The following is a 13431-nucleotide window of genomic DNA, read 5'->3' as shown; positions in this document are numbered from 1 at the left end:
TTGGGTTTTCTTATAATGCAAAAAACATTTGGATATACTATATTTTGGCATTATGGGTAGCAGTTTGTGTCAGTCCTTGTGGGCTGGCTTACAGTAAGGGCTAGGAAAGCAGTAGATCATCTTCTGCTAAGCTAACCCTTTTGACTTCTTCAGTTTTTTCTATTATCCTTATTTTACTTTCCAGATAGAATTGTAGCACTGGAAAAGTCAGAGGAAGACAAGATGTAGTTTAGAAGTGAACAGATACAGTCTCATGTCAGGGGACAGCAGCCCCCTACCAAATGTAGAACTAGTGATCATCTCCATGCTCATCTGGCTGTGTAGGACTAGTTCATTTTTCAGCTCAGAAATCTAGCTTCCTCTGGTAACAGCTGTCTCTGACATATATGTCATAGTACCTAATAAAGGTTAAAACAACTATAGAACAAAGTATAAAATGGAAATGATGCCTGCCAAGTAAAGCACCCTCAGTACCAAAGCAAGTATATGAAGTCCAAAAGTAGAGGATGCAACCGGCTGTGAATAAATGTCCACCAGATATTCCAAAAACTGTCATTTAATGAAAAAACACACAAACATGCAAAAAATGTTTGTGTGTTTTTTCATTAAATGACAGTTTTTGGAATATCTGGTGGACATTTATTCACAACTATAGAACAAAAAATATTTTCATTAGCATTATACTTCATAATATGATGTCTTTACTATGAATAATTGTTTCTTGTTTAATTAACATGGAATTATTCAACCTCACATCTAATACTTTGGAACTTTGTTACTAAAAATGGTACTCCCAAAGTTGCAAAACACAACATATCTATATATATATATATATATATATATATATATATATATATATATATATATTTTTTTTTTTTTTTTTCTGAGCAAAGGTCCTCTTTAGCCACATGTAAAGCTCACATTCTCATTATTTTCCAAGTCTAGTTCCTATTACTAGACAGCAGCAATCTTCCACAATCTTTCAGTGATGACATTCTGAGTATCAGTCATTTGACTGCTGACAAATAATAGTTCCCTTAATATAACATTTCAAACAAATATGTGCATTCTTTTCAGCTTTAACTGACTTTTTAGACACCAATTACATCATTGTAAGCAGCTTTATAAAAAGATACACTATCGCTATAACTACACAAGGGACTTATATCAGTGCCAGTTTTATCTATCACAGGTTGGCTACTCATGTGACCCTGTATGATAACTCCAAAGATTTTTTTTTAATATTAATAAAAATGTGTAAATGTTACATTTTCCTAATTACATATGTATATCGCCATAAGGACAGATACACAAAAATGGATATTAGCTTTGTCTTTCAAAAATCAGTCAATTCACAGGGTGGAATGCCATTCTTTTTTGTAAGGTGTATAACTCTGGCAATATTAGCAAAAAGTTGCACATTTTATATATATTTATAAGCAGGTAAAATATCTTATAAATTACCTGTGCATATAGAGCATATAGTTCCAGTATTATTTTTCCCTGTAGACTAGTCTGTCTCACCTCATGTAGTAGTTAATGTGATTATATTTCAGTTTTGTGAGTACATAATAAGATGATAAAATTGACATAACAAACAAGAACATCAGTGGAACAGGCAATGTGCAAGTGATGATAATTCTAGATAAAAGATGATAATTAGCTGAAAGATATGGAATGGTGTTACTGCAGGTGAATGATTAAACAGGATGAGACCTAGTAGTGAACCATATGGTGTCCCCACTATCAAACCTCTTATCTTTAGAGTGGGGTCCATTCACTTTCCACCTCTTTATTTTGTTTATTAAATATATTAGTAATGGATAACTGCATTACACGTCTTTTGCATTAAAAGTCTTTTTCTCCCCAGAATATTATCTTTTCATGTTAACTGACAATTTTTAGTTTTATCCTTGTTATGATAGAAAAACGCAGAGTGAGGAATCTGGCTGTGTTCTTAAGTGATCAGGCCCTGAGAGGGACACCATTCTCTATGTCCTGCAGATATTTTTCTCAGCTAGCCCATGGGACAATATTGCTCATCTTAACTGGTGCCGATACTGATCTTAACCAATACTGTACCCACTGATGGGGAACCATATACCTGCCACATATGAATCTATGTAACTTCCCTTATGGATGTGGATATGTTCTCTAACAGTTATTGAACGACTTCTCCGTCTGTGTGTGGCTGGACATACATATCCCAATCTGATCCAGAATATGGGCTTTCAATAATGTAAATAGCTAAGGAAACACAGTATTATATAAGACTCTACATCTCAGTTTGATATTTTATGTTTATTCCTACATTTACAGAACTCCAAGGTTTAGCAATTTTTGGGTCCAATTCAGCTAATTTTAATGGGACTGCCAATCTGACCACTCACATAGCATCCCACTGCCTCATGCAACCTACTTCTACTGCTGACCTCCTTGAATTAAAATGATTTCAAATTAGATAGCAGGAATATATGCTATCATTGTATATTAAAACCAAGTATATTTATTTGTTAGCTTGTATTTAAAAAATGTTAAAATATTTTTTTACTGCTGTTTGTTAACCAGGATAGTCCAACTGGCCTATGCATGACCCCTTTTCAATGGAATCCTGAATAATACAATTATCAATCTAGCCTGGTAAGTTAAGCACTCTGCTCAGATTACCATCCTTGGGAGGTGCTACAGACAACACCAAGCACATCATGTTACTCTGCAGAAGGCTTCTTTGAAGCTCATCACATTTTGTCTCCCATGGCAAATGTCCATAGATGCCTGGAAGCATGTGCTAATTCACTCACTGGGTTTGGGATTTATGTTTGTGGAGTGACTGGTGGGCAGATAGAGCAAGATAAATTTCTAATCTCCATTATACATTGTCATCTCATGATATCTGCTATCTGTTTCATCATTCATGAGTTTGGAATTATCTCTTGTGCTTGTCCTGAATTGTAGGAAGTTCTTGCAAAGCTAATTCTCATATCTTGTTGTAGTGAGGATTTTTTCACAAAGCACATACAACAGGATGGTACAGTGGTGCAGCCATTTACATTGTCACCTCATGGCAAGATGTTCTCCGGTTTGATTCTCAACTGCAGTGCATTCTGTGTGGAGTCAGCATATCCTCCCTGCATTCATGTGGGTTTCCTCCAGGTGCTCCAGTTTCCTCCCGTGTTACAAAAATATACATATGGAGGATTTATCCTCAGGCCTGCACTGAACATTGGCTCATTCCTGGTTCCAATTCAGACTTTCCTGGTAAGCAAATGTTAAATAAATAAATACATACTGATCTAAATTAGAATTCAATTCTCAACAATAATAATGCTAATAATAACTTTGGGCATCTCCTTTGAAATGATATTGCTCGCACACTACTCCATTTGCAACTATTTCTGACAGATTATTTTTATTTATTAATTTGCTAAATTTGGTAACTTGACTAATACTTGCAGATCATTTTCAACTATAGCTGAGGCCACATGGACAGCAGTAAATATTAAATGAAGGAATAAAGAGACAATATTTTTGGCAAGAGGGAGGAAATGAGAATTCCTTAAGAAAACACACATGGATGTAGGGAGAACATGCAAAATATACACCGTTCAGCTTTCTACAATACACTTCCTCCTAAAACTCTTCCCATATCCAGACCAATCATTTTCTGTTTTTTATTTTTATTTTTTTAATCCTTCCCATTATTTTTATGTGGTTTTGAAATTTTGGGATTCCACTACATTCTATTGTTTTTACTGCAGCTGCTCCAGTGGTGTAGAGGGATAAAGCCCTGAACTCAACCCAGTCAACCTTCATTTGATTACTGGCTTAGGCGATTGATGTACTGGCAGGGAAGGATGGGCATCCCCATTCTGTGGGGTGGACAGCTTTGTGGCATTTCCCATGGTGATGTCTGGTGGAGACGGAGGACTTTGCATTAGGAGGGGTGGTGGGCATGGCTGAGCTGCTGCTGATGTGGATCGATACATTGCATGCCTTTATTGCTTGCTTGCTCCTTGGACACTACCACAAAGACCACAACTGGGGGAAAGTAATGGGGTATGCCCAAGCACATAATCACAGCTGATGGTGATGGCTAAGACCTCAAGGATGCCTTTAGGTTTCATTACTAGCTGCTGCTGCATTTAAGTCCAGTAGATGGGGAAGCTGGCAGATCCAGCATGCAGGTGGAGTTCTAGGTAGGAGAGCTGTAGGATGAAACATGAGCAAAAATTGCTTAAAGAAAAGAAAAAAATTGTTTTGTTACTGCTTCTCTTCTTTTAGTCAAGGTAGATCTTCTATTTCTAGTCACCTTTGATGTCCTCCACTACACACACACACACACACACACACACACACACACACACACACACACACACACACACACACACACACACACCTCATGTCCCACCTCAGTGGTATTACGTTGCTACTATCTGCAAATGTAGCAAGTGTTTTTTGTCATACCATTGAATTGATATTATTCTGTCACTGGTGTTGTTGAGTAGAGGCTACTTCACCTCACTGTATCTGTTCTTTTTTATGTGTGTGTGTGTGTGTGTGTGTGTGTGTATGTGTGTGTGTGTGTGTGTGTGTGTGTGTGTGTGTGTGTGTGTGTGTGTGTGTGTGTGTGTGTGTGTACACCTGCTTACTAGTGTTTGTTGTTGAGATTGACTATTCTAGTTATTTTTTGATGTTTACTAGCAGCCAATCATATATCCCACATCAGCAAGAGAAGCAAAAGAAATACAGTGCCACAATTAGTATTATTATCTTCTGTGACAGCACCAGGAACAATTCACAAAACTAGACGGCTGGTTCAACCCTAGTTTTGGGTTGAATACCTAATAGCACCAACTGATTATCCTGAGAGCATAAGCAGCTAACACTGTGATAGAGACAAGTGGAAAGATACCACAGTATTAATAATACTAGGCTAGCCAATAGTGCAGTGCATTACAGGAAATGTAGTCTTCTCCATCATCAATGATACTCATAGCTACTGCAGAAGCTAGACTACAAGTAGAAAAATGTCCAGTACATTGCCTTAGTGTCTTCCAGGCAAATCTTGTAGATCACATAAGGCATGATGATCTTGTTATAGCCTAGTTCAGTTCATTCTCTGGGAGAGTGGGACCCTGTTGGACCAAATAAGTGAAAATAGCAGTAGTGTGGATAGGAAAGGACAAGAAGAGCATGTGCCCAGGGCTCAAATTGTTGGAGGGCACAATCAATCATTACCAATCTCTAATACAATACTGGCTTTTAAAAGCCAGTATTGTATTTGTGGTCAAACCTGAGCTTTGTAGCACGCCATTGTGGCAAGCAGTTTGGTACAGTTTAAAAGTAATTTGTGGTCAAACCTGAGCTTTGTAGCACTCCATTGAAGCAAGCAGTTTGGTGCAGTTTAAAAGTAAAAAATAAAATCACTTTTTTGTCTAAAACTTGATTGTTGTAACACTCTATGCAGGCAAGGTATAAATTGTAGCAACTGCTTGCTACATTTGTAACAAGAGGTTTGTTATAGTTTATAAGAAGAATTTTTTAAGTTTAAAATGAGTGCTGTAGTGCTCTGTGCAGGCAGGATATAATGTGTAGTAACTACTTGCTACACTTGATAGTCTATAAGAAAAAAAAACAATATTATTATTGTTTTTTTAATGAAATGTAGAAGGGTTGGGGTATGGCAGAGAAATGGGACCTGAATGGCTAGACAGGAGGCATGTTATTGTATATCTAACCACCTGATTGGTGCGCTGGTGGAAGGAATGTCCATTTTTTTTTTTTTTTGCTCTTTAATTGAAGAGATGAGGGGAGTGGGGCACTGACTCATTGTACCAGCACAGGGCACTGGTTGAACCAGCTACACTTCTGCAAAATAGCCAAAGGATGGCATTGCTAATAGGCTAAATTATAATAAATTATCATATTGGATCTCTACCTACCAGATTTCTGGGAAGTGAATAAAAGAAAAAAATGGAGGGTTATAGGTGAGATACCTGTATGTGGATTGTGTGGATGTCAATTAAATTAGAATAGATTGGAAAAAATACATTTATCTATAGGACTTTTGTTTTCTCTCATGCAGGTATTAGTGAAAGAAATGGTATATCAGCATTACATGGAATTTGTAACCTACATGGTGAGGTTGTTGTTTTTCTTTCAGCTTTTCCCGTTTAGGGGTCGCCAGAGTGGAACTCCGGTCTGCTAATGATTGACAGTAGATTTTTTACAGATGCCGAGGTGCCAGCTCAATGCCCAACCTTCAACGAAGATGCGCCCATTCTTCACATGTCTTTCGAATGCCACTCGACTGTGGGGAGGACATGCAGACTCCACACAGAAGGCACTCCAGCCGAGAATCGAACAGGAGAACCTCTTGATGTGAGGTGTAAAGGGCATTTTTCTTTTTAGAATTGCACAGATTTATTTTGTTTATTTCCTATAAACATACAGCTATTTGTTTAGTTTATTTTTCAGATATTAACTTTGTTAATTATGTAAATAGTCTGGTCTTTCAACCTTTTTCAAACTATCATCAAAGATGTTGCAGTTAACAATCATTTATATTGTAAAGACAGAAGGGAATCTAAGCATGTAAAAGGTAAAATGATAAAGGTGAAATGCAAAAAAAAAAAAAAAAAAAAAAAAAACAGAAAGCAAATCATCAATGCACCTTACAAAGTAAAATAAATGCAAGGTAGTAAAACTTGAAAAATCTACAAAATGTTCATAGGTTCATAGGTTGGTACTAGGCTATCAGCCCTAGGGCCTATACAAGCCTAGCCATAACAATTCCCTGGCTATTTCTTCCCACATTATTTACTTTCCTGGACCCCTGTCTAGCAGGGTGACTGACGCGATCCCTGGGGTGAATTTCCTTTCTCCCATCCAATCGTCAAGGTTCCTCTTGAAGAGGTCCAAAGAGGCACTCTGCTTGACATGTATGGGCAATCTATTCCAGAGTCTGGGGAGTCTCTGGGTCAGGAACCTATCCCTCCAGCATGTTTTGTGTATTGTGATGACAAGGTTTAGATCCCTGGAGCATGTAGCTCTGAGGGATTGGGATTTTTTAAGTGTAGCATGTCCAACAGCTCTGGGTTTGACATGGCCTTGTATGTTAAGCAGAGATTGCCTCTGAGTAGACGATATGCGACAGAGTATAGCTGGAGTTTTTTAAGGTGGTCAGCATAGGGCATCTGCTTTAGGCCTGTGATTCTTTTAGTGAGGTATTTCTGAGGCCTTTCCAGTTGTTGCAGATGTCTTGAGAGGTACATACCAAATGGGGCGTTGTATTCTATAATGGGTCTAATGAGGGATGAGTACAGTGGGACAATGACCTCCTTTTTCTGGATGAAAAGCTCTTCGTGATGAGGTGTGCCACATAGAAGGATTTCCTGACTGTTGTGGCGATGTGGTTATCGAAGGTGAGACCACTGTCCACCTGTGTCCCTAAGTCTCTTATCACACTTTCTATGTTTAGTGTACTGCCACCTATATGGTAATTCATGGATACATGTTTTTCCCAAAGGGGATAACAATACATTTCTTGGCATTGAGCTTGAGCCCATGGCTCTGGCACCAAGCATCTGTTTCTGTAAGGCCCTTTTGTAGAGTATCCACATCATTTGGGGATTCAATAATGGCTCCCAGTTTGCAGTCATCTGCAAACTTTGTTAGCCAGAGTCCCTTAGTGTTGACCTGTACTTCAGAGAAGTAGATGCCAAACAAGAGCGTCCCCAGGACTGAACCCTGAGGTACTCCACTTGTCACTTGTCTGGAGCTGGATTTGGAGTCAGCTACTTTTACAGTGTGGGTTCTATCAGTAAGCCATTTAGCAACCCATTGGGTGACATAGGGATTAATGCCCAACTTAGTAAGTTTATCTATGATTCCAGAGTGGGGGATGGTGTCAAAGGCCTTGGCAAGGTCTAGATAGGCTGTGTGGACCACCTTACCCTTGTCCATGGCTCTGGAGACTGATTCAAAGAAGTCAATCAGGTTCAGGAGACAAGATCGGCCCTTCACAAACCCAAACTGGATGGGGTCCAGTGTTTGAAGGTTGCCAATGTCTTTGTTTATATGTTCCATGATAATACGCTCCATGGCCTTGCGGATAAGGCTTGTCAGACTGATGGGAAGGTAGTTTCCAGGATCCAAGGTGGATCCCCCCTTGTGGATTGGGATAACTGTATCTCTGCGCCACTCAGTGGACATGAAACCTGAGGTGAGGCTATGATTAAACATGACACTTAGGTGAGGTGCCAGTTCATATTGTAGTTCATGTAGTACACAGCCCAGGATGTCATCTGGTCCCATGGATGCTGTATTCTTGGCTTTAGAGAGTGTGTTTTGTACCCGTGTGGCCATTATTACTGGAATTTGGCAAACTTCCGGTATTGAGATGGGCCATTTAGGGGGTGAGAGGGGGGGTGAAGTTGGCACTGAATCGATCTGCCAGGATATTGGCAATATCCTTCGGATCAGTATATTTAATAGGTTCATAGGTTCATACTAGGCTATCTGCCCTAGGGCATTTATAAGCCATTCTGTTTTAGCTCAGAGCAGATCTGAGCATTGCCATTTAGATTCTTGACATAGTTATAGAATGCTTTGTGGTTGTCTTTGGAATCTTTGGCAATTTTATTTTCATAACTAGCTTTGGAGGATTTTATGAGGCATCTCAGTTTCTTACTGAGGCTAGTAAGGGAGTTTTTTGAATCCTGGGATTTTCCTCTTTTCTGCAAAAGTTTCTTCCTTTTGTTGTAAAGTTTGTTTATGGCAGGGGACCACCAGATTGGCTTCCTTTTTTGGATGAGAGCATTTTGGTTCTATTTGGGATGGCACGATTCATGCATGAGTGGATGTGCTCGTACAGTGCCTTAGTGTAGGATTCAGCAGTTGAACTTTCAGTTCCCGTCTGCATGGGTGTCATGACGTTTGTCACTTCTGACTTGAGTAGCATGAAGTTGGCTTTGGAGAAGTTTTTTATGGTGGTTTCTTTACTGGGGGGTGGGGGTGGGATGTGGATGTTAAGGGTAATTAGCTTATGGTCAGACCTGACTAACGAGGGGGTGACCATAAGTATGGAGCATTGATTTCCCATGTTGGTAATGACCAGGTCTAGGATATTGGAGCCCCTGGTGGGACTATGGATTACTTGATCCAGGGCGTTGGAATTTATGAATTCCAAGAACCGTTGCGCAAAGGTGTTGGGACATGGGTAGTTTTCCCAGTTAATGGCAGGGTAGTTAAAATCACCCAGTATTAGGGTGTTTGGTTCTATCTTAATATTTTCCAGTATGTTTAGAAAGGTGTAGTGAGAATCTTGGGGTATGGTGGGGGATCTGTAGCAAGCTACAATTTGGATTGCAGTCTTACCTAGTGTTAGTTGCAATTGGAGAATTTCAGACACATTGTGTTGGCCAACTAGCCTGGTGGTGTGAATATCCTTGGTGAATATTGACACTCCTCCACCTTTAGTGTTTCGGTCCTGGTTTGGTGGCCGAAAAGTGTGGTAAGAGTTGTAGCCTGGTATTGCAGGGGTGCTCTCTGGAGCCTTGAACCAGGTCTCAGTTACTGCACAGATATCGATGTTCTCCATTTTTAGGAGTGCCTCGAGAGAGTGCATTTTGAGGTTTAGACTTCTAGCATTGAGTAGCATTACCTTCAGATTTTGCATGCTTGTACCTGTTACAGTGGTGGTTTTGTCCTTTGAAGTTTGCCTAAAAAAGGCACTATAGGGGTGGCAAGAGCCTTAGCCAGTAACCTGAATCCCAGGGGCGACAGGTGCAGACCATCTCTGGCAAAGCATCGTGGTCTGTCAATCATGTCATCCCAGGCAGACAGATACTGGATCCCCTTTGAATGACACCATAAGCTTAGCCAATTGTTGAAGTCAATCATTTTATCCTTATATTGTGGTATCATTCTGTTCAAAGCCTTTTGCATTGTATAAAGAAATAAAAAGTGAAATACAAATAGCACAAAACAAAAATATACAGTGTAGGTTTTACTTAAATAAGCATATGTATGAGGAATGAGACTATATTAAGTATACCTCCTGAAATACAATTAAAATAGTATAACATGTATTTATACATTGTTATATGGGTTATAATTTTGGGTGAGTGTAGCACATGACAGCAATTCATTTCTCAGTACAATTTGCTGTAGGTGGTTGGGCGGTAATTTACACCAAGTGCTGTTATTCATGATATGATGTTTATTATGAATAAGCGTTTCTTGTTTATTACTTCTAGTACTGTATCTTTATGAACTTCATAGTGAGACTGCAAAACATGGCAATTAGCTTTTTCCGATTGTTCTATGTTTTTTATACTCCCACTGTTTATTTTATTAATAATTTTTGAAAAGCGTAGTTTTAAGCATCATAAAGGAAATTGTAGTAGAAAAAATTACCCTTGTTTCAACCTCATATAGTGTAGTTTTACAAAGAAGTTAATTCATGTAGTGCATGTAGCATCATGATTCTACTCCAAATTTATGAAAAAAGACAACTTTGCTAAGCAACTTTCTGACATAAAAAAGCTCTCCTTCCCTCTTAATGAAATGTCCTCAGTACCGTTAAGCTCTATTGTCATGCTATAGCATAGCAGTAACAACTAGACAATGGGATCTGAAGTATTTCCCATCTTCACAAGCTGTTATATATATATTTGTCACAAAAAATGGCAGAATGATGTACCAAACAGCTTCTAAGCCACTTGTTCTGCAGATGGGCACTATGGTTGGCTTGTGTTTCTCTCTTAAGGGTTCTTTGGCTTTCAAAACTATAAAACAATTCACCACCCTGTACTTTTTCTGTAACCAGATAAAGTTCCATGCACTACAAAATAATTATGATTTAGCCTCTCAGAACTCATAACTACTTGTACTTCACAGAATGCTGCAATTATGCTCTAAAATGGTAAAAAGAAAAGCTTCTTAAGCTCCTTTCTGATGTCAGAAATGTGCTTAACAAGCTTTTGTTGAGGGTCTTTAAGCACTGCTAAGATCGGTCTAATACTATGGATTGGCAATAGTTAAGAAAGGACAGCAAAGAAAACCAGCAAAAGGTAAAACAGGTTTAAAATCTGTTAGATACTTCAGTCTGCCACACTTATGTACAAAAAGCATGGCAGAACAAAATGCCTAACAGCTTTTACAACATTTTGTTTTTCTGACAGGCACTTTGTTTCTGCATGCTGTCTGACAGAGCAAACATGTTTTCACAGCTTTCTTCTTTTTTATTCCTGTAAAAGGCAGGTCATGCAACAGACAAAGCTCCATGTACTGGATAATATTATGATTGGGCCTCAGCAATTATAGGCCATTCACAAGACTCTATATTATTTTTTTTGACATGGATATCTCTCATGAACTTCACTTATATCTGACTTTTGAGGTGAATTTCTTGCCATCCATGTCTTCAACACATACTAAGCTGGTTATTAAAAGATCATAGTCCTCTATTGTAAATATAAAGTTTGTCAATATGGAAATATATAGCTCCTAATGGAAATCTCGAGGCTTGTCAATGAAAAAAAAAATGAAAATACTTGAGATGACTGAATATTGGAAGTCATTCTTCCCCTTTAAACTTGTTTTTTTACCAGGGTTAAAGGCTGCATCCTTTGCAAACTTACAGATAGCAAATCAGAAATAGCCATCCCATGGAGAAAAAGGAACATAACTTAGAAATGGCAATCTCTGCCTTACACAGCTGTCACCTGTCCTTTTCTTGCCAGAAAATACTATTTTTTTTTAAATAACAGTTGGACACACTGTTCCATGTGGCCCATTAAAATCACAATTACTCCCCATTCATTTCCCCCTAAACAGCCTTTGCATCAATAGCTCACACTTTCAACCCAAACACTAGATGAGAGACTTTAACAGAGTTGTAATCACAATTATTTGTGCATGCCTATGAAGTGGATGAACTGAAAACAGAAAGTAATTTGCTTATTGATAAATCAGTTGTCATCAATGTCAAACTCATCATCATTTCTCAGTCACTAATGCAACTGCCAGTGTTGGTCCCTCTAAGGGGAAAGAGTGTGCATGTATGTGTGTGTGTGTGTGTGTGTGTGTGTGTGTGTGTGTGTGTGTGTGTGTGTGTGTGTGTGTGTGTGTGTGTGTGTGTGTGTGTGTGTGTGTGTGTGTGTGTGTGTGTGTGTGTGTGTGTGTGTGTGTGTGTGTGTGTGTGTAGATGTATACAGATATATCTATTTCCATATATATATATATATATATATATATATATATATATATATATATATATATATATATATATAAAACCCATACAGCCAAACAGTGAAACAACTAGCGGTCCTTGTGTGCGGTGTGTGTGTGTGTGTGTGTGTGTGTGTGTGTGTGTGTGTGTGTGTGTGTGTGTGTGTTAGTGTGTGTGCAGATGTGTTATAGGACATGTGCACAAGAGTAGTACTATGTCTACAAAGACCTTTAGTAATGGTAATGATTTGGACTTTGGAAGTTTGTTCTACACAATAATCTCTTAGACTAGGCAAAAGGAACATAAAGAAAGCATTACATTACAAGTTTAAAATCATCATACTGATAAATTATAAAAACCATTGAATGAGTAGTTAGGTAATGTAATACATACTAAGCATCTTAGGTGCCCTTTTTCTGACCACTTCTTCATATTGGTTATGAAGGTCAAGGAGATGCCTCTCCAGGTCACTGTAGTGGTGCCTGTGCTGCTCACAGGAATGAAGTATGCCATTGACATCAGATACCATGGACCCTTTACGAATTCACTGCCTTTGGAAGCCATGACTATTCACCAGATTGTATTGCAGAGAATGGTAGTAACCATGTTGTGGTCATGCTGGTTGACAATTTCAGCATGTGACATGCACAGTAGGACAGCTTGTTAGTGTGACCTGTCATGGTGCCACCATTATATATCACACACATTTTTGGCATTGTGTAATGGTGTTAAGAAGTGAAAAATGGCATGTGTACTAGGTGTATGTTGTGGAAAGGTTACCCAGGATATGGGATACATATACACCATTGTTGTTATAGCTGGATATTTGTTAAAGACATGCCTTATTGCCAATATTTGCATAGTTGCACTATTACTATATACAGCCTTGACAAGCTTTAAGTAACATGTACCTTATCAGTCCAGGCTGACCTCTTCCACTATGCATCCTGCCTCTCAGGGCTTCTGAATGATGACATGGTGATGATAGCTAGCCTGACAGTAAGCGTTCCACCAGCACCTGGGTGTCATCATTTACTTCAGACCTGACCGTCTTCCTTCCTACTGTGACATGCCTGTAGTCTTACCAGTGATATTCATACATAGTTCCCTGATCTGTCTGCCTAGAATTGCTCTTCAAATGCCCATTGAAATTTTACAACTGGTGTCAATTACACCTAGAATACCATGGGCATGCA

Source organism: Protopterus annectens, chromosome 7.part0 (genome assembly GCF_019279795.1).
Source record: "Protopterus annectens isolate FY-2018-M chromosome 7.part0, PAN1.0, whole genome shotgun sequence".
NCBI lineage: Eukaryota > Metazoa > Chordata > Ceratodontiformes > Protopteridae > Protopterus > Protopterus annectens.
This window is presented reverse-complemented; position numbering follows the sequence as displayed.